The sequence below is a fragment of the Xiphophorus maculatus genome, chromosome 1 (genome assembly GCF_002775205.1).
Source record: "Xiphophorus maculatus strain JP 163 A chromosome 1, X_maculatus-5.0-male, whole genome shotgun sequence".
Classification (NCBI taxonomy): Eukaryota; Metazoa; Chordata; class Actinopteri; order Cyprinodontiformes; family Poeciliidae; genus Xiphophorus; species Xiphophorus maculatus.
This window is the reverse complement of record NC_036443.1, coordinates 1,863,991-1,884,693: the sequence shown is the minus strand read 5'-3', so window position 1 is coordinate 1,884,693 and position 20,703 is coordinate 1,863,991. Positions and strand designations below refer to the sequence as shown.

Here is a 20,703-nt window from a genome sequence, read left to right as displayed (position 1 = left end):
CCAATTAGTGAACAAGAGAAGTTGTAAACAATGACATTGAACTTCTGCTCTGTTTTAGAGTTGTAGTCTGTCTGTAGTTTTATCAATGGCAGCAGAGGAAGTAAAGGAAGCTGTTCAGTCCTTGTTGGGCAAACTTTCAAAAATTAAATCAACAGCCATCTCGTTTGGATCGGTACTGCTCTCTTGGCTACTTACAGCACAGGCAATTTCCTGCAAGCTTCACATTGTCGACTGGGTAAAATCTAAAAGTTCAACAGTTTCCACACCTTTAGCAAGCAATCGCTTCTCCGTATCAGAAGGTCCAGACCCTCTGGACATTAAGCAGCCTCAGACGTCTCCTATGATGCAATTTTTGTTTCTTTCTTACTGTTGAATCATGAACCCCAGTCTTCACTAAGACATGTGAGGCTGACAGTGATTTCCATGTTTTGGCTCTTTTGTAACTTCCTGGATGAACCATGAAGATTGGGCACTTTGGGTTTCCATAGACCAACCTTGGGAGGATCACATCTCTTCTCTGTTTCATGTTTGTTGTTCTCACTTGCCACTGACTTGCCAAGATCTCACTTGCCACTGACTTCTAAAGCATCAGAGTTGAGCATGTAGCCTTTCACAGGCTGATAGATTTCAAACACTTTCCTTCTCATCTGTTCTTCATCAGGATGGATCACAGATCGGAACACAATGTGCTAGTTTATGAGCTTTTTTTAAGCCAAACTGTTGAATATTAGTGATTTCCTAATTCCACAGACCTTTAAGAACCAGTCACAGGGCAACTACTTTTTAACAGCAATGTTTAAGAAAATTATTTTAATTGACGCTTTGGTAAGCAATGTGCCAATATATTTGTAATACAAGTACAAGTACTGTATTGGAGGGCGCTACAGCAACAAAAACTGAATAAGACATAATTGATGTATTTGTCACCACATCGTCACATGCTACTTTGGTTATGCATAAATTGCCTTGTGAAAATTTGCTTTAAGCAGATACTGTTCCTCCATGTTTGTTGGTATCTCAGTTTATTAAGAAATATATTTTTGCTGCAGCTTCCTCTCTAAAGACCATTCTTTTAAGCCGAGTTCAGCCACGACAACGCCATGACTCTGCTATGAATTAAACACGATACATCTTTGTCCTCCCAACACTTACTGGTTGGGTCACCTTAAGCACCACAAGCAAACAAAGTGTCTGCCTACTTCTAAATAGTAGCAAAGCAAATGATTTATAAATGCTATTGTTGGTATCCATGTTGATGATTCCTGCGAAGTGGAACATTTTCCTTTAAAGGAGTTCTGACTTCTTTCTGTGAAGTGATGTTTAGATGATCTGGAGCCAGTTACTGTCAAACTGGAATGCAAATCTGGAACTGGAAACAAAAATCCTGCGTCAATTTGCCACATGGAATCACACATGGTGAATAAAACACCATAATAGCAGAAAAGCAAAAATATTCAAGAATTAAGTCTGAGAAATTCAGTCTTGTGTTAATTCCTAAGTGGAGCTAAGTTTTTAAATCTTTTTTGTTTTAGTCACATCCTGAATCTCAGTGAAGGAAATTAAAAGCCAAATTCTGAAAAATGTGTGTGAATAGCCTTCCTAATGTTGTTAAACTTCACTTGCTCTTAAGTGAAAAAAAATCTTTCTACCAACATTTGCAAAAAATTAGGCATTGCAGAAAATGAAACAATTTCAATATTTCAAGTTTGTGAAAAACAATGTTATTAAATATCCCAGAGAGTTTAAAGAGCTTTTTGATACTTTGATTTCTCAAATAAATAACTGGGTAGAGTTGTCTAACTAATAAAACTGCATTACTAAATCCAAGAAAGGGTGTCCATACAAGGCTGTAATTATAGTGAAGTGGGGACAGAAACTGCTCAGAATGAACAATGACTTTCTCTGGAACTTGACCTTTCCAGAATATTCAAAGTCAGTTACTCAGCTTTTGTTTTTCACTATTTTTACCTGTTAAATAGGAAGCCATGTTAGAAAGCTGTTTGGATCAGACTGAGTATTAACCAGAACAAAAGCTGAAAAGATTCAGTGAAAGTGGAAATTCAAAGAGACATTTTATGGAAAGGCAAACGTTATGTTATTTGACCACAGGGACAAAAATTATGTTTGAAAGAATAAAGGCTTTTAAACCTGATAATGTCATAATAAAAGTAGATTAAGAAATGAAATAGAGGAACTATTCATGATCAACATGTTCATAATCCCAAACATGAATCAGAACTGGCTTCAGACTGCAAAAAGCAGGATAATATTCTGCAGTAATGTATGCATATACCAACCACTCTTCTTTACTATATCTAATAAAGATGGTTTTGGTTTCTGAAACTAAAAAAAACATGACAGAACCTGTAACCTAACGAAATAGTTTGCAATAAACCATAAGTCAATTAATTGCAAGATAAACTAAAGTGAGCTCAATAATTTCCATTTGCATGATTTATAATTATTCTTTTCTACTAAAAACTGGATGTCAGTCTGCTGCTTTGGTCACAATTAGCCCTTTTCTGAAAGACAATTTTGCTTACAGAGATTTCATAATTGGTTTTGTTTGTTGTTTCTGTTGTTTTATTTATTTTAGATATTTAAAATATCTTCCAGTTCTGATGTTAAATTTTCATTAGACTTTAAAGTTTATTGATCTTTGAGAATGTGTTCTTGCATTATTATGCCATTACCATTATATTAGTTGAAAATGGTCTCAAAATAACAATTATATTGTTTATTGCAATAACTTCTGGGATGATCTATCATTCAGAAAAGGTTGTTATTGTGACAGGCCTGTGTCTGATGCAATATTGTGATCTTAAACATCTTGGTTTTTTTAGCATATCATCATCACATTTAACAGAAATAAAGACTGTGTGAAATTACTTTATATGTTTCATGATTGAACTGAGTTATCAAATAATAATTTTCAATTATATTCAAATTTATTCAGAGGCTCTGTACATACACACAGTATTTGCATATGCTGTTCTTCCTAAAACCTCAGCTGAAGGGTTTTTTTGGAGCGTTGAACAAGCCCTGCAAAACTTTGTTTGGTTTCCCATTAAAGCCAATGAACCGGATCAGAAACCACTGAAAACCTTTCAGACACACAGACGCACACCCCCATACAAGACAAAGGAGGTCAAATGAACCATGACATGACTCATATTCTTCATGACAAAAACATCTTACTCCCTTCAGGATACACATATGAGTTTCTGGAATTCAAAATAAGCCGGGTCAAATTTAATCTCAGCCTCCCTCTGCATTCTGAACCCCTGAACTGAATCTGACGAGGAAATGAGTCAGTCTGCAACCTCGACCCTTGCAACTGAAGGAACTCATTAAATGTATTGATTTTAAATTAATTAAGCTTTTAAATCTAACTGGGCTCATTATTAATTCAGAGTTACATTTGTATCTTTGGTTGTGTTGAAAATGATTCAGAAAGCCAGAAAAAAACTAAAAAAAAAAAAAAAATCAAAATCAAGTTATTCATTATTGCCCACTAATTTTCAAGCTGCCTCTCCTTCCAAATTAAATATGATCCTCAATAGTTCCCAGAATGCATCATGGATGCCTGTCAAATAATGACCATGTCATATAAACAGTGTACAACGTGTGGGTGGGGGCAAATTTAATCAGCAGAACATATGACAGGACTGCTAGATAGGGGAGGAGACAGCCGAGCATTGACTCATTGCATTCCTGTCTTTTGAGGTAACGCTTGTTAGGAAACTGGCCATAGTGTATCCATATTTTATGAGTCGACTGGATTTTCACTTCTAGTCCAGAGTAATTTTCCTTTTCGCTGCATTAGTATCAGCTAAAACAGAACAAAGATACCGCTTTACAGCAACGCTCAATGAGAAGATAGAAATTGTGAGGCAAAAGTTGATAAGGAGGTAATTAATAATAAGATACAAAACATAATCCTCCAATAAACAGTTTACGGCTCATCAGTATCAACATAAATTAACAATCAAATTCTAACATTGCTGATGTACTTCAGAGTGATTAACTCCCCAGCCTGAGGAGTAGGGACATAGCCTACAGAGCCTCGGTCAATCAGATGGTAATCACCAATTAGGGAGTTTCACACCTGATGGTCCGGTAGACTTGGTTTGACTTGGGAGCAAAATTATAACATCTGTTACATTTTCAGCTGGCTCAGTTCTGGCCTATGGTCTTTTGTGTTTAAATAGTTTTTCAAACACAAAATCAAGGCTAAGCAGTCAGCAGTAATGGGCATATACTGTTAAATACTTCAGCAACCATATCTAACAGATGACTTCAGGTGCATCAGCTCTGAATTTCACCAAAATTACACCAGAAGTAGTACAGCGGGTTTCCTTCTTTGTTCTTCTAGTACAGGGGCAATTCATTATGCTAACCAGGAAAAATATCACATGACCTCTTGCCCAGACCCGCAGGGTCCTGCAGACATGTACATAATTTGACCAGAACCTGAATATGAATCCCATCTGATAAAAGTAATACCTGGCCTGGGGTCTTTCTGCATGGAATATTCATGTTTTCTCCGTTCATGTTAGGCACCTAGAGAGAACGTGGGCTCTCTCCAGGTGCTCTGGGTTCCTCCCACAGCCCAAACACATGACTGGTAGATCAAATGATTACACTGAATTATGTGTGCGTGTGTAGTGGTTCATCTACCCTATTGAGTACCATTTCTTTCTTCTATTTCTTTGCCATATTTACTAGCTTTCTGAAGACAGATGGGCTTTATGAGGACTCAAGCCTGGTCCTGATACAGTTGAGCCCCTTGTTCAGGGTCAAAGGTTAGGTTTAGAGGTACAAAGTGAATTAGGTTTTGGCTAAGGTTAGGAAGAGATTAGTACTGGTTAGGTATAGAGAAAATGTCTGGGTTACATATATGTCATGATGTGTTGTAGGTGAACCCAAAAGCTCCAGGCAAAAGCATAGAATGGCCTTGAGTGTGTAACAAAACAATATCAGAATCCAACTACAAAGGAACATCCAAAGGAGCACAACAAAATCTAAAGCAAAATCCAAAACAGCAAACATGTGGAGGAACAGAGGAACACAAGGGGAGAGATGAGCAAAGTGACCAACATAGTAACCAGACAGACTGACGAGTTGTGACTGAGATAGAGGAGCTTAAATACTGGGAGGCAGCAAATGGAACAATGGACCTAACTAGATGAGATGATTGATTACAGGTGTGAGTAGTTGGCACATTAGCTAGCTGAGGGGCGGAGAGAAGATGGCACAAGGAAGCTAAGGAGATCTGCTGGGGGAATACAAAAGGGAGGAAACAGGGAGCTGAAAATACTTCTAATACTAAAGAAACACTAAGACTAGAGAAAACCTGATACTAGAAGAGAAAAAGACATGAGGGAAAAACTTAAACAAACCTAAATAGAAACAAGGCTGATCTAACAATAATAAGAACTAAGGAACATGGAGCTATAATAACTAGAAGATCTAGACAAATAAATAACCTAACTAGCTAGAATCAGTAAAGAAAGATGGACATAGATTCAGACAAAAAGACTAACTAAACCTAAAGTTACAAAATAAGAAAACTAGAAATACTACAGGGGGAGGTAGAAGGACTTAAGAAATAACCTAACTGGGATTACTAAAGGAAGATGGACATGGATGCAGACATAACAGAACTCAACCTAAAGTAACCAGATAAGAAAAGCTAGAAACACTACAGGAGGAAGCTATAAGGACTTAATAACTTAACTGGAACTACTAAAGAAAGGTATACCTAAACTCAGACATGTAAGAATAACTGATCCCAGTGTGATGAAATAACTAAGAAATAAACATTACTAGAAACACTACAGGGAGCCTGAAATAAGAAATAACTAGAAGGATTACATAAAAATAATCTAACTATAATCACTAATGAAACCTAGACATAGACTCAGGCATACAAGAATAACATAACCTAAGGTAACTAAAGAATAATGGTAAATAAGATGCAAAAGCAAAACAAAACCCAGAGTCCTGACTGTATAAATACAACTATTAAAATGAATGGAAGTCAACACAAAGTCCTAATATGGGCCGAAATACAAACTCGAGTGTGTGTGCGTGTGTGTCTGTCCTGTGTGTCTCCTCCAATAATCATTGGAGGGAAGAAGGTAAGTAGATGTTTGAAAGAAATAACAGTTCTCCACTGGATACCCTGAATGATACCCTATGACCCACTAGCTTAGCAACTCATGAAACAACTTAACTAAACATATCGACTGTGTTTTATCTGATTTATAGAGACATGTTTTCACATGTCTATGTCTAATAAACTAAAGGGTCACTGGTTGGGGTGAAGAGAAACCCAAACATTGTTATGTTGCTATTCCAGAATTAGCTTTGTGTCCCTGGTGCCCTGCAGTAAAATTGACTGCAGATGCTTGTCTCTGAGACTTGAAGTCCTGGGAAAGAGAGAGCTCAGCCTCTTCCAAGTCTTTTATGCATCATAGCAAAATAAAAATGACCTGATCACAACCTCAAATGTACAAAAACACACAACTGATTTCTGACAGTCATCATTTTTTAACAAAAACATCTGGCATTAGTCTCCAATTTTAATTAAAATAGACTAAATATTTTTGTCTTGTTCCACCAAACAGTAGAATTGAAAGGGGGAGTGTGTCCCCCCCCAGTGCTGTAAACCAGAGTTTCATCCAAAACCTTCAGGTTATTTTTAACAGAATCATAAAAAATATAAAAAAATATTGTATTCCACTCTGCATTTAAAATTAATTTATAAATGTTCATAACTGGACTTTAGAAAGAGGCAGCAGATAAAACAAACTTAATATTTCTTTTTTTTTAGGTTCAGCTGGAATGAAGTCATTGCACCTAATGTGAGAAAACATCAGACAGACAGGTGTGTGAGGGACTAAACAAAAAAAAAAAATCACAGTCTGGAATATTTATTCTGCGACGATCGGCAACAAAGGGGAACAAATGACCGCATAATAAAAGTAAGTTCCTTTTAAGGTGTCTAACACAAACATTTCTCAGAAGAACAATTGAAGAATGGTGTGCTGCCGATAGCAGTGTTTGACAGATATAAGATAAAAACCCAGAAACAAAATGGAAAACAATAGAAAGCAACAAAACTGCTGGTTAAACTGAGACCAGAGTAATTTCAATGGCATATCGGTACACATGCTAATTCATTTCATTCTTCTTTTAGGAAAACAAAATAAATATCTGACTTTAATGTTTTTTAAAAAAAATCACAGATTCACATTTAAAGTAATATTCTATTCTTGCCATCATGTTTCCTTGGGCTGGTAGTAATATTAATTGGGGCTGCACAATATATTGTCACTAACGTCGGTATCGGACGATATTAGTCATATTGGTATCGGTTTGATAAATAAAACAGGGCCGATATTAAAAAGCAACTTTTTTCCCCATCATATTAATATCAGATACCAATATTAGCCTAAATTTTCACATCGGTGCATCCTAAATATTAAACTGGCCCAGCCCATCTAGATTCCCAACTTGAAACCAAAAGGCAGACAAAAGAGGAAGCGAGGGATCAGAATGATTGCAAGGAGACGTTCCAACCTCCAACATTTGGGGATCACCACAAAAGATAAATCAATGTAAACATGCAAAGAGCTTTTTGGCAAGCAAATACTGTACTATCATTATCATCAAGGGTATAAATAATTTTACATATAACCAAGTGTGAATTAAAACAAAATAAATTAATTATTTCACAATTAAGACTGTTTTAATATTACTCTTATCTTTAGATAAATACCTGTCTTCATTTCCTGTCAAACAAACTTCTTGGTTGACTGAAATTAGTTTAAAACTAAATGCAAATCTGTACGAGATTTTGTCACATAACTTTATCTACACACATGGAACAGACCAGACACCGTCACACATGCATCCAGTTTCCAGATCATTTTTATTACCTTTGCTACTGGAGCTGGTGCAGCAGACACATTTATTGTTAATAAATCAGTTAGATAATGCTGCACAGCTGAGGTTTTGTCTCACTTTCCTCCTTTATAAAGGAAGCTGATGTCACATTGCAAAGCCCCCAAATAGGAAGCACACAGCTGTTTGTCTATAAGTTGTTGTCAAAAGTTATTAATAAAATTAGTTCTTCCAGATGATCAGAGAATCAATCTGGCACAATTTTAATTTGATTGAGTTTGAAAATTTTGTTTATTTTATGGCTAATAAGTAAGAGTTTGAAACTGGGGTCACTGTCTCTTTTACAAACCTGTGAAATAAGTGATTTCTTCTCATTTCCCAAGTAAGTGAAACTATAAACCTACAATTTTTCTGACATGAATTGATTTTTCTGATTTCTGCCAAGATCTCCTTGACCTTGTATGCATGTGTTTTAGCATTTCTCACCCAGTAAGGTTCATTTTTCTCACAAATATTAGAAAACATTGTGAGGACCCACTACTCCCCACGGGGCCCACAGTCTGGGCCCTATTGAAAGAAGAGCTGTTTTTGGGTTAGCGCTTAGGACTAAGGTGTGAATCAAGTTTATGTTAGATTTCTGGTCAGACGTCTCTCAGTAATGGTTAGGGTAAGTTTAAAATTCAGAGTTAGCTTATAGAAATGAATGAAATATGAATGGAAGTTAACGCAAAGTCCATGTGAAGATGGAAAGATGTAATATGTGTATGCTTTAGTTTTTGGCTATCCTGTAGAGCTCTACTATTACGTATTTTATTTCCATTTTATCAATTTCAGAATATCAACTCACACAATCTCCTTATGTGAGGAAAGGCAGAGGAAGGACGAAGGTTGAGAAGACCACTTCCTGCCACTTCTCAGCTCTCCACTTCTAAAGAATCCGGCCAGTTAAAAATAAGCCATTGTTACATACACACAAAGGAACAATGAAAAAGCTGTCAAACAAGGAAGGTGAAGCTAACGTGGAGATCTGAGATAAAAAAAAAATAAAAACACACACACACACAGGGTTCATTTGACAATGGTTTTTCAGGCAAGTTAGTAAATAATAAAAACAGTGACTGTTGGAGTAATTCTCCTGAATGAATAAATGTACATGAGAAGGTGTTACACCAGATTTTTAAATCAGATGTTCGCATATGTAACACAGTGCATATATTCCAAATATATTTAAATTGTTTGTCCTTTTTATCTTGCCGGCTCCAGTTTTGATCAAATTTTAGCTTTTAATGAAGCCTGCAAAACGTTATTGTGTTACTTTTGATTTTTTTGGTTAACTTAAGGAAGTTTAAATTAACTTCCTTAATTTAATGTTAAGGAAGTTAACTTAAACTTTCTTATTTTTGTCGATTCATCTCCCTTCAGATTCTCCCCTTTTACAGATCACAACAATTACATCCTGACTACAAAAACACATATTGTAGACTCACATCAAATGACTTCAACCTTTCGTCTGTCACAACAATGAGCAACAGCAGCGGAGAGGAGTCGCCATCCAATATCACTGAGCCACATGTAGCAACTGCTGCATTTCTCTGTCCAATTTACACAATCAGTGCAGCCTCACTGCCTCATTCACAAATAATGATAATGGTGCAAACATGGTCATCACACAGAAGAGAGCAATTTACCCCATTTTTCCTTCAGGTGTAGTTGTTTTAGTTTCATGATTGAAATATGACAGTCAGTTATAAAAACTGCAGTCATACAAGCCAAAGAGAGAAAAAAATATGTTGTTGCGATTTTCAAAATCAAAACACGCGTCTTAAACTATTGTAACACTAAGTGGACACTTTAAAATCAGTAATATTAATAATACATTTCACTTTTAATACACAATCCTTTGTAAACAAAAGTTATTCAGTAGTTTTCCCTCAAAAAAATGGTCAAAGTTCAAATGCATTAGACTGCACATTTATTATATAAATATGCACGGTACTAATTTTCCATACACTGTCTGTTATTTATATGTTTTAGTCAGAAAAATGTTTATTGCATTCTGTTATTTTAAATAAATAAATTAAAAAAATTTATTTAGCTTTTAGGATCATTTTTTAACCTGAATGAACTAGCATTTACTATATATCCATTATCTGTTGGAAAGGTGGATTCTTCTTTCCATGAAAAAGGTATTTTTTAAAGATGAACAGTTCCAGTCTTTAATGCTGTGAAAATCAGTGACTTTGAGATTAGCAGCATATTTTGGGTACAATGTAAAACCTTATGCTTCATTGTATTCCTGTGCTTTTGGTTACTGTTCCCTAAGCACTTCCTGGTCTTTAACAACCATTTCCCTTCATTTACTCACTGGTTCAACATGAAATAATCAAAGGTTCAGCTACTCCATGTCAGATTCCCTGTTGTCTTCACCTGCTGTTTCTGGATAGTTGTGTGAATTAAAATCATATTTTTTCACTATGCGCAACACTAACCATGGCACATCTATACATAATGTGTAATTGAAATGCAGGAAAATTTGTTTGCCAGCAAAAAGCAAAGAGCAACTGTTTCTTTGAGGGGTTTTGTGACTTAGATGCAGACTCTAGTTGTCCCACATGGGCAGCTCTTTCAGATTCAAGTTGTGAAACCCAGCAGAAATTATTTCACTCATCTATTTAAAAAGAAACAATCACTGCAAACATGTTGGGGGTCACCGTAAGCATTGACACAAAGCAATGTGAAATTTTACATTCCCTATCTCTGTTGGCTGCCAACCCAAGCAGCTAGCAGGATAATTGAAGCGTTATCTCCGCTCTTGCTGAGCTGCAGCTCAGATGTAATTATGTGGGAAAAAGAGAAAAGCTTTTGGACAAAGTGCTTGAAAATGGCTCCCACACTCATTCAATGCATCAAGACAACAAATTACATGGCAAACATTTTCAACCCTTCCATCAGCAATATAAACTCTGCAAGATAATTTATCTTATTAAGATGCTTTAGTGGGTCATTTTTATACATGCATACATCAAATAATGAATTGGTCTAAAAAGCAACATCAACATCAAAAACATCATTAACACACAGGATAACTTACAAAATAGATCACTTGCTTTAAGTTCTTGTATGTACAAATTCTTTGAGGGTCAAACATCATGAGGCCAATAAAGACATGATAATTATTATAAATGTGCCATGTAACTTGATTTTATGTGAACAATTGACATGTTGGATAAAAGGAGAATAAAATACATCTTTTCTACATCTTTGATATTATTCAACATCTACAGGGAAATTTAGGTCCTATAATTTCCCATCATACCCACTGCTGCACACACCACAGTTCAACCATTAGAAATCTTAATAAAATTGAAGCCAGTGTTGCTTAAAGCTTGTTGCTAAAATTAGCTTACTAATTAGCCAGTTTGGGTTAGCTAGCCTTTGAACTGCAGACTTTTGGTATGCTAACTTTTTTTTTCAATAGAAAGTAAACTTAACAGCAATTGGAAATAGTTTATAGTTTTCACCCTAAAATCTTTCAACAAGCTCACAAAGGGAAAGTGACTCTTGGCAAGAGTTACCAAAAACATGTCTACAGGTTCTGTTGAATCAACCCATGTCTGAATTGGCCAATAATTCAGACATGAGTCATCAATACTAATAGTTATGCCAAATATTTTGTTTCTTCATAACAACGATTAGTTTTTTAATATTTGTTATTCTAAAATAATTCCTAACATAACCTTTGGTGTTGTCTTCAGTTCAATTTCAGATTTTTCATTTACAACTCCTTTAATCTGTAAATGAAGAATTTACAGATGAATGTTTTGGTGCCAGTTGATGTGAGTAAGATAAGTAGATTAGCCAGAGGTATTTTTCCTGAACAAGGCCGCCTGTTGTTGAGCCTCTCATTTGTTTAGAATGAAAACATTAAGATGATCTAAATACTAACAGAGCTTGGGGTAAGTTTTCAGTTTGCCACAATAACTGATTCTGTGTATTTTACAGATATTTGTACTTATTTCACGTCTTGTATTCGGGTTGGAGGTGGGGCGACTTGCATGTGTTGCTCCTTCAACATTAAACTAGGGCTGCAGGTAAAGATAATTTGATCATTGTTCATTCTGTTCTGAGTAGAGCATATTTACAGAAAAAGAAGGAGTTTCTTTTATCTTAAATGCAAAATGTATTTTTGTACAGTTTTTGCTGCTCTGACAGTTTTATCCTTTCAGCAAATGACTTATTTTTAGTCTTTTACACATAAACAATTAATCGAATACTAAATTTTTTGACTATTATTTCAATAATCAATTATCACAATTAATACGATTAATCGTTTCAGCCCTACATTAAACAGTCCTACAAAAATTGGGGCTGCACATTGCTGTTAGTGGAAATAGCTAACATCAAAGTTACTTTATCTTCTTTGAAGAAGATAAAATCAACATAAGGTGGTTGTTAGTAATATGAAATTTGCAACATAAACAAATTGGAAGGTTCTGCAAGAAAAACATTCAAGTGGACTAAAAAGACATCAGAGTTAGGACAATAATCACAGAAACATGCTTTGAACATAGAAAATGCACAAAACATTAAAGACAAAGATGTAAAACAGGAGACAGTATTTGTGGTCAAACTGTAAAAAAATCAACTGAGATCAGTCATGTTAATGACTAGAACACTCATTAACATGTAAGCAGAAAAAACGATGTTACTGGGCTAAAGAGAATCAGACGTAGCAGTTTCCAAAGCCACTGATGATGTAAAGTTGCATGTCAGGTGAAGGATCAGGTCTGATTGGATCCGAATTGAAGAATTTGCTTTTTCACTCATAAAGTCCAATTAAAACTTTTTTTTTTGCATTTTTAAAAAATGATTTCTATTCATTATCCAAGATTGGAGTGACGGCAAATTCAACAATGCCATTTATTGTGTAAGTATGTTGTCACACAGTCTGATTGTTCAGCTGTTGGGTTTATATTTGCACCATGTCGGTTCTCCAGAGTGTTTAATGGCACATCTTCTGTCCCTTATGTATAATTCCTTTCACTTTTGGTCTTGAGCTTTGCTGAAATGGCCTCTTAATGCTGTCTGATCCTATAAACCACCTAAGAGAACAAGCAGTTAGCAAAATTGGGATTTATGAGAACCCAGCCATCAAAGTATAACCAATTACTGACTTTATACTCTTGTAATTTTACCAAACTCTTTTATTTTTGTAGTTTGGTATTCCATGATAGTTTTAAATTAATTTTTTGTTTTTAAAAAACTCAGCAAGTCTAGAAGAACAAGCATAAATTGTTCTCTATAGCAGTCTTTCATAGTCTGCTATATTAACTTGTAGTGAAATAGGATGAAATGTAAATCACACTGACTTGTGTTTTTAACATCTTTTAAATAATAGGCAACTTTAATATTTGCGTCCATATTTCATTTTCAATTAATCAATATGAGATTACGCATCGAGCGACAACTCCTGCACCCCTGCAACTATTATTTGCACACAGAATGCAAGCACACATGCCAGCTATCTACCACCTAGGCTAAAATAAGCAGAGGTTCTCTCACAAACTCCAAGGGGAGAGGAGGTTGTTGCTTGTGTTATGAAAACTGGACAGCAAGTCGTGGAAGTGGGGGGATAGTTGGAACCAAAGTGGCCAAAACACCTATTAATACACTGATAGCTTCCTGGCAAGAGCAGGCTGTTCCAGTCAAAGGGACACTCGGCGGGTGAGGGGGTGGAAGTTTCCCACGAGCGTGTGCAGAGTCAGCCTGTATCATCCCGGGAAGACGGGGAGGTGTTTAAAAGTCAAGCTGCTCTCAGATCAATGTCTTGAATGTGAGTATTAAACAGGAAACAACTCCTGCTGGTGGTAGGAACAAAAAAACACTTTAAAGATGACCTACTGGGCGTGCCGTGGTGGCGTAGTGGTTAGTGCCTTTTGGAGGCCTTGAGTCCTCGACGAGGCCGTCGCGGGTTTGACACCTGGACCCGACGACACTTGCCGCATGTCTTCCCCCCTCTCCTTCCGTGTTTCCTGTCAGCCTACTGTCATATGGGGGACACTAGAGCCCACAAAAAGACCACCGGAGGGGTAAAAAAAAAAAAAAAAAGATGACCTACTGTAGCTCCTTGAACAGGTCAGGATAGGGCTATGGGCTACACAGACATGTTCATTCAATTTTTACAAAAATCATTCTAAAATAATAAGATTTCAGACTTTTTTGAGCTCCTTTGACGATGAGCTGTCTTAGGACCTCCGTCACTTTAAATCCAAATAAGATGCTCCTAGCCACGCCCAACAACTCAACTTTTACAGCCACACATGCATAATTATTATACCTACATAATTATGAAATTTTGCGGAATTGATGGTATAATTAATGGCACTGACACAAATAAGACAAATGTCAAACATTGTCTTATGTCCTTTACAGCAGTGGTCCCCAACCGTTTTAGTTACGCGGATTCGCAATTGTGCTGCGGACCAGGGGGCAGTGGGGGGGGGCGGGGGTAGGGCTAACCCCCTCATTTTTTGCGGCGGTTACGTTCCAAAAAGAACCCGTGATAGGCGAAATCCGCGAAGTAGGAAGCTTCAGTTTTTTTTACAATTATTATACAATAAAATACTCCATAATACATTGAAACCAAAGAACAAAACCTTTTTACAGGCCCAAACATTTAAAAAAAAAATTGTTTATATCATGGACAGGACATGAAAATTGTTTATACAGTACTTTTATTTGTTAAACAAATAAAAAGTACTCCATAAACATTTTTTTTTTTTACAAATAACCACTGTACTGTAAAATAATAATTTTAATATGAACTGAAAGCGGATTCCCGTGCCCGAATTGCGGAGATCAGCGCCGCCCCACCGTGACCTGAGTTATTGGATTAGAACGGAAAAAAATAAAAAATGATTATGAAAAAAAACAAAACTAAGTACAGTAGGAGAAATAGTGACTCACGTGTATTTCACTGCTCTTCTGACTGAGCCGCTGCATCCTGACTCGGCTCTGTAGCGTTTTTTTTTTATTCTTCTAAAGCCCGCGGTGCAGGTTTGTTTTTTCGAGAGAAGAACATAGTTATCGGTAGATGTTATCACTCTTTTTTCTTCTGGGCAAAAAGATTCTTATAAACTGACATGCCACCATCGATTATATTAAATTTGGCAAGCTGTTTTACGTATGTGTACAAATTATACCGCAACGTTGTTGACACACAGGTAGAGAAGAAGAGGAGAGACTGTTTAGCCAATCAGAATGCAGAACACAATGCACGATGCAAATCCGCGAAAGGTGAACCGCGAAATAGCGAGGGTTCACTGTACTCTGATGTATTTTTGTTACTCATTCTGCTGCAAGTTGGCTCAATTTTGACGCGCAAGACTTAACCGGTAAAATCCGGTTTAGGATTTTCAAAATAAAAGATCCAGAAGTAGTTCATTATTTCTTGCGCGGCCGGTACCAATTGGTCCGCGGACCGGTACTGGTCCGCGGCCCGGTGGTTGAGAACCACTGCTTTACAGTACCGCACACACCTTTCTGTCAGATCGGCTTTCATAAGTTTTTATAGCCTTTGAACCTTTCCTCATTGTATCATATACACATACAGCACAAATGAGAAAGTATTTCCTTGTGGCTTTCTCTGAAAGACCAACCTGTCCATGATTGTGAAGACTAAGAAAAATGATACATGGTTTAATTTTTTATTTTTTTCCCCTTTATTTGCATGTTTTCAATCAAATTCCTTCTTTGACAGTGAGGGGGAAATGTTTGTACATGGGGAACACATTTCAGGGAAACCTGGAAGCAGAACACATGGAAGTTGTTTGTGAAGAAGACTGAAGGTTAGATGGAAAGGGCCAGATTAACTAAAAAGATCCTCTGTGATCATTTCAAGACCAGCTATTCAAAAAACATACTGTCTTATATCATTTACGGTCTTTATTATCATTTATCAACCAAACATTCCTCTGTAGTGGAGCCTACATAGTTATTGACAGCATCATTCCTGTCAATAACTGCTTCAGCTTCGCCATCCATAGCAACATCAATCATGACTTGGGTGCCATTAAAGTCAAACTCTGGCTCAAATAAACAAACTTTGCAACTCAAATTCTTCAGGTTCTGTGTTGAAATCTGTCAGCATAACTAGAAATGTTGCTTTCTGGTTCTGCTTGTGCCAATGGTGACATCCGTTTTTTTCCTAGGTCTGACCAACTTAGATTGTGACCGACTCATGCTTTTTTGATACAAGAGAGAGAAAAAAAAACTAATTGTTAAGGTTCTTTGATACAGGAAGTAATTTTGAGTCCAACAGAACATGAAAGAATTACATGATTCTCCATATTCTTGAATCATAGAACATGCCATATGCCCCTAATTTTTTTTATACAGTAAATAAACATAAAAAATGCAAACAAAACATCTCTGTTTGAATGGTGTGTTTACAGACCAAAAATGAAGGGAGTTTATAGTTTTGATGCATTTAATATACATGATAAATAATCAGATTTTTAGTATTTGACCTAGAGACCACCAATTTGGCCAGTCTCCGATGAACTGATTGGTGCATCTCTACACTTCTCTCATGCTAGCAGAGCAGTACAATTCTCAGGCCTCTCGTGATGTCATCAACCTAAATACGCACAAAGCAGATGACCTTCTCTTTTCCCTCCTGTGAACTTTTGACAAACTTAATATTTTGTGAATTGCCACAGGGGAAATTCATACTTCATAACCAATCTTTTTTGTGTTGGTGTATATTTTAGAGTAACAAGAAAATACACCATGGAAATTACCTTTAAAGCAAAACCAACCAGTCTGCATGAGGTGGAGTAGTGATTGCTAACATGCATGAAAATAACCCAGGAGAAATGCAAATTATTTGAGGGAAAAACAACAAAAGCTTTTGCAAGTTCTTCTAGGCTGCTGGGAGCAACTGAAATTATTCTAGTTTGCATCTGGCTGTTCTCCCTTTACGCTGTTAGCAGATTTAATGTGAAACAAAGCAACTTTCTTTAACTGCAATTTTATGGGGGAATTTTTCTGCCATAATCCAAGAGCACACATGAAGTCCTGCTTTCAAAATAAAAATGTAAGCAAAAATATTAAAAGTTTTGAGAACAAAAGACAAGAAATCCTGTTTTCAGACTAAAAATGTGTGCTCTTGGATTATGGCAGAAAAATTCCCCCATATAATGTCTTTAATCTATCTAAAAAAAAAAAAAAAAAAGCCAAAGCAGATGCACAGAGGCATGAAAAAAATTTTCACATAGAGATTTACTTTTTATTTCCTTTTTGCCCTGAACATTGAATCCAAAATGAAATTTAAAATGAACAGGAACCAGTGAAAAGTCTTTAAAACCAGAGGGGTTTGAGCTCTTCTGTTTCCAGTTAAGAGACTTGAGAATAATATCCAAATCATCCTTGTGGAAAACATAATAGAACCCCAGCAAGAACCAGGATGTTAGGGATAATACATTCTGCTCTCTGCCTGAAAATTGGAATGGAAAAAGTCCACGCACCAGTTCATAAATTTCACTCAGATTAATCATCTCCTAGTGAAAGAAGATTCTCTTCCATGACATTAACCAGGCAGCGCATGCTTGAATATCCTTCAATAGAGATGAATTAACTCTGCAGAGATGAAGCGATGTAACAAACTCATATCCAGTTCTTGCAAAAGCTTGACGTGTCACAACCAGTTTTAAGGTTCAATCACTTTTTCACATGACGCCAAGCTGGTGCGGATGGTCATTTTAGTTTAAAAAAACAACAAACTATTCATCTCTGTCTATTTCTAAAATTTGCTTGATAATCTAAAACATTCCTTTGTAATAATAAAAGCTAAAACAGAATAAATATGCAAGGGTGCACATACTTTTTTAACAGTACTTTATCTTCAGGTGTTTGCTCATTACTGATATAATTTAAACATAAACCCTTTTGAGCCTAAATGAACAAGATTACAGACCATCTTACTGACTGTCAGTCAGAGGCATCTTGATCTCAGCTGTAACACAGACTGCTATTATATGTGGAATCCTTCATACACAACGGCTATCTTGGATGATATGAGTTACAGCAGCATTTTCTTTGGGGTTAGTAAAGTATTTTTTAACTGAACTGAATTGGAGCCCTGCTTTAAGTATCAGTTGGTCACAATAGAGTGAGTCTGTTGTTATGACGTCCATTAATGTGAAGCGGTGTAGATGAAGGGCGAGTCCTCGGTCAGCACCAGCGAGCTCAGAGTAATCCTGACGTGACATTTGACATCAAGGATGGCAGTGATTTAATAGAGCTTAATAGTGTTTCCTCTCGTTACTTAGATAAAGCAATCTATCTCTGCAACAGCAGCTCTTTAAGCAACAGTAAAAGCAGACAAAAACACTTGCATCAACCTTCATATTCTTTATGACAGGAGAAGCAGTTACAATAACTGACTTAATGTGACTGCATCTTAAACACACTGCTATTAGATTTCAAATAGGAACTTAGAATGTGCATCGTATTATCTATTTGATTGATATTAAATGACTTAGTTGCTACATAATGCTGCATTTGCCACAATATTATATTTTTGTTTTTAAATGCATTGCCAGCTTTTTCTGTTTAATATTAAAAAAAAAGTATTCCACCTTGAGCTGTGTAGGAGTATTTATTTTTTTTAATAACACTACTGTACTTTCACCTGATGCCTCATTCAGTCATAAAACAGAAGTAATTCCGTAAAACCTATCTAAAGTTAAGATTCGTGACTTACCTTTTTTGAGTGAGATGTCAAACTTTAGTTTCCTCCAGTGCTCGCATGACCCGAGCTGGAAAGCGTCTCATTCCGTCTCTCTAACAACTCTGACCAAGCCCACAGACTGAGCTGCAGCTGTCAAGTCAGCTGACATCACGTGCCCCCCGTCCTGCCGGTACTTTCAAAATAATAGAAACAGCGATTTAAATTTTTGTTTAAAACCTCGGTAGTCTTAACATCGGATTCTACTTTATTGAAGGTGATAAATATGGACTTCGGATTCTAATTTATTTTAGGGGATAAATATGGACTTCACTGTAAAACAACCAATTTTAACTACAAAACACGTACCGGAGAGGCATTCATAAAGAGAACTATTGTGGTGTCTTGTTGCCTCATGTCCAGCAAAACAGCGCCATCTGCTGGTTAAAGTTGGATGTCTTATTGCTGGACTTGTTCCTTAATAACTAGCCGACGTATGACCCGGTCAGAAGCGGAACGAGAGGAGCTTCTCCTCTTAAATCAGCACAATGCCAGTCAGAAATTACCTGCAAGTGTGTGTGTGTGTGTGTGGGGGGGGGGGGGGGGGGGGGGGGGGTGGGTGTATGTGTGGGGGTGTGTGTGTGGGTGTGCGTATGTGTGCGTGTGCAGTGGGTGTGCATTTAGTAATACTAATACAAGCAATATTATTAAATTAAATAATGTATACACTTGTGTTGTTTTGTTGAAAGAACTCATTATCTTTATTCTTATTCTAATCTAATTAATTGCTTAGCTTGATTAGCTAGATTTTATTGATTTTATTACCATTATTAATATTAGCTGTAGTGCATCGTAGTATATAATACTGTGTATTATATTTTCTTATGTTGTGAAGTTGCCCTTATATTACAGTCTCTGATTCTTATTTTTCTCTTTCTGTATTTCTTACCTTAGTTTCAACATGTATGGTACACTTGAATTTGTCCACTGTAGGTCAAGAAAATATATTCTTCTATTTTATTCTGGTAATATTTCTGGAAACTGATGGCAGATTCTCTATGGGCAGATGGTGCCACCATGGTCTGCATTGCCAGGCAGACCATGGTGGCACCATGCCTGGCAATGCAGACCCTTCTTGGACGAGCTGAGTGGATCATCATATTCATGCGCTCTTTGAAAGGTGTGCAAACTCCGCTTGGCCGGCACGTCGCTCTGCTTTCTTGGTGACAAAATGGTGCGTACCGAAGGAACTCTTGATTATAATAATTTAGAGAACAAAAACTTCATTCAATGTAATTAAATAAAGTGTTAACGAGTTGACTTTCTTTTTAGGTGAAAACAATCTGATTAAAAACTGCATTAAAAACATTGTGATTAACGTTGTTTAGTGTGTATTTTTTACCTGTTGTATATGCAAAACAACGAGGGTCTTCTGAAAATTCATCCCCTTCACCATTTCGTACCTTTTAACGAAACGATCGTTAATGTTTACTCCATCTAAGAGATTCTATGATCCTATTTTGACTATTTGAAATTATTTTTCCTGGTCATAGTTGACTACAAACCAATTCGTCCCGTCAGCCATTAGCACCCACAAGTTTTATACCTAAACATTTCATACTAAAACCAGTGTTTTTTTGTAATTCAGAATTACATAAGACATAAATATTTCTGAATAAAATTTCTCATTATTATATTTTTTTGAAAGCTTGTTCTTACAGTACATTGTAGGCTATATCAAATTATTTTTCGTTATAATTCCCATTTGCACCAATAAATCTATAAAATATGACTCCTGACTAAATCAAAATAACTCTTAATTTTGACATAATCTATATGAATGAAACATATTTTCCTTAAAAAACAATAGACAAATTCACCCTATTTGGGACTTATGCTTTTATGACAACTTAATTCTGTAAACAAATCAAATTCTTAGCAAATGAATTAATAACATTAAATTGTTTGTTAACAGGTGCGAAATGGAGCCGTAAATGCATCAGCATGTTTACTGATCGCTCATTGGTGCAATCAATCTGTTATCTGAGCCAATCATAGAGCGA

General features: G+C 36.2%; 1 protein-coding gene across 1 annotated transcript in view; it reads right to left on the bottom strand.

Moving 5' to 3' along the window:
• LOC102233261 (calcitonin gene-related peptide type 1 receptor-like) overlaps positions 1-18,775 on the bottom strand; it is a 36,691-nt gene extending 17,916 nt beyond the window's left edge. Inside the window, exon 1 of the mRNA XM_005807655.3 lies at positions 18,678-18,775. The gene's annotated coding sequence lies outside the window, so the exon portion shown is untranslated. The remainder of the gene's footprint in view (positions 1-18,677) is intronic.
• Between the last annotated feature and the right edge of the window lie 1,928 nt (positions 18,776-20,703).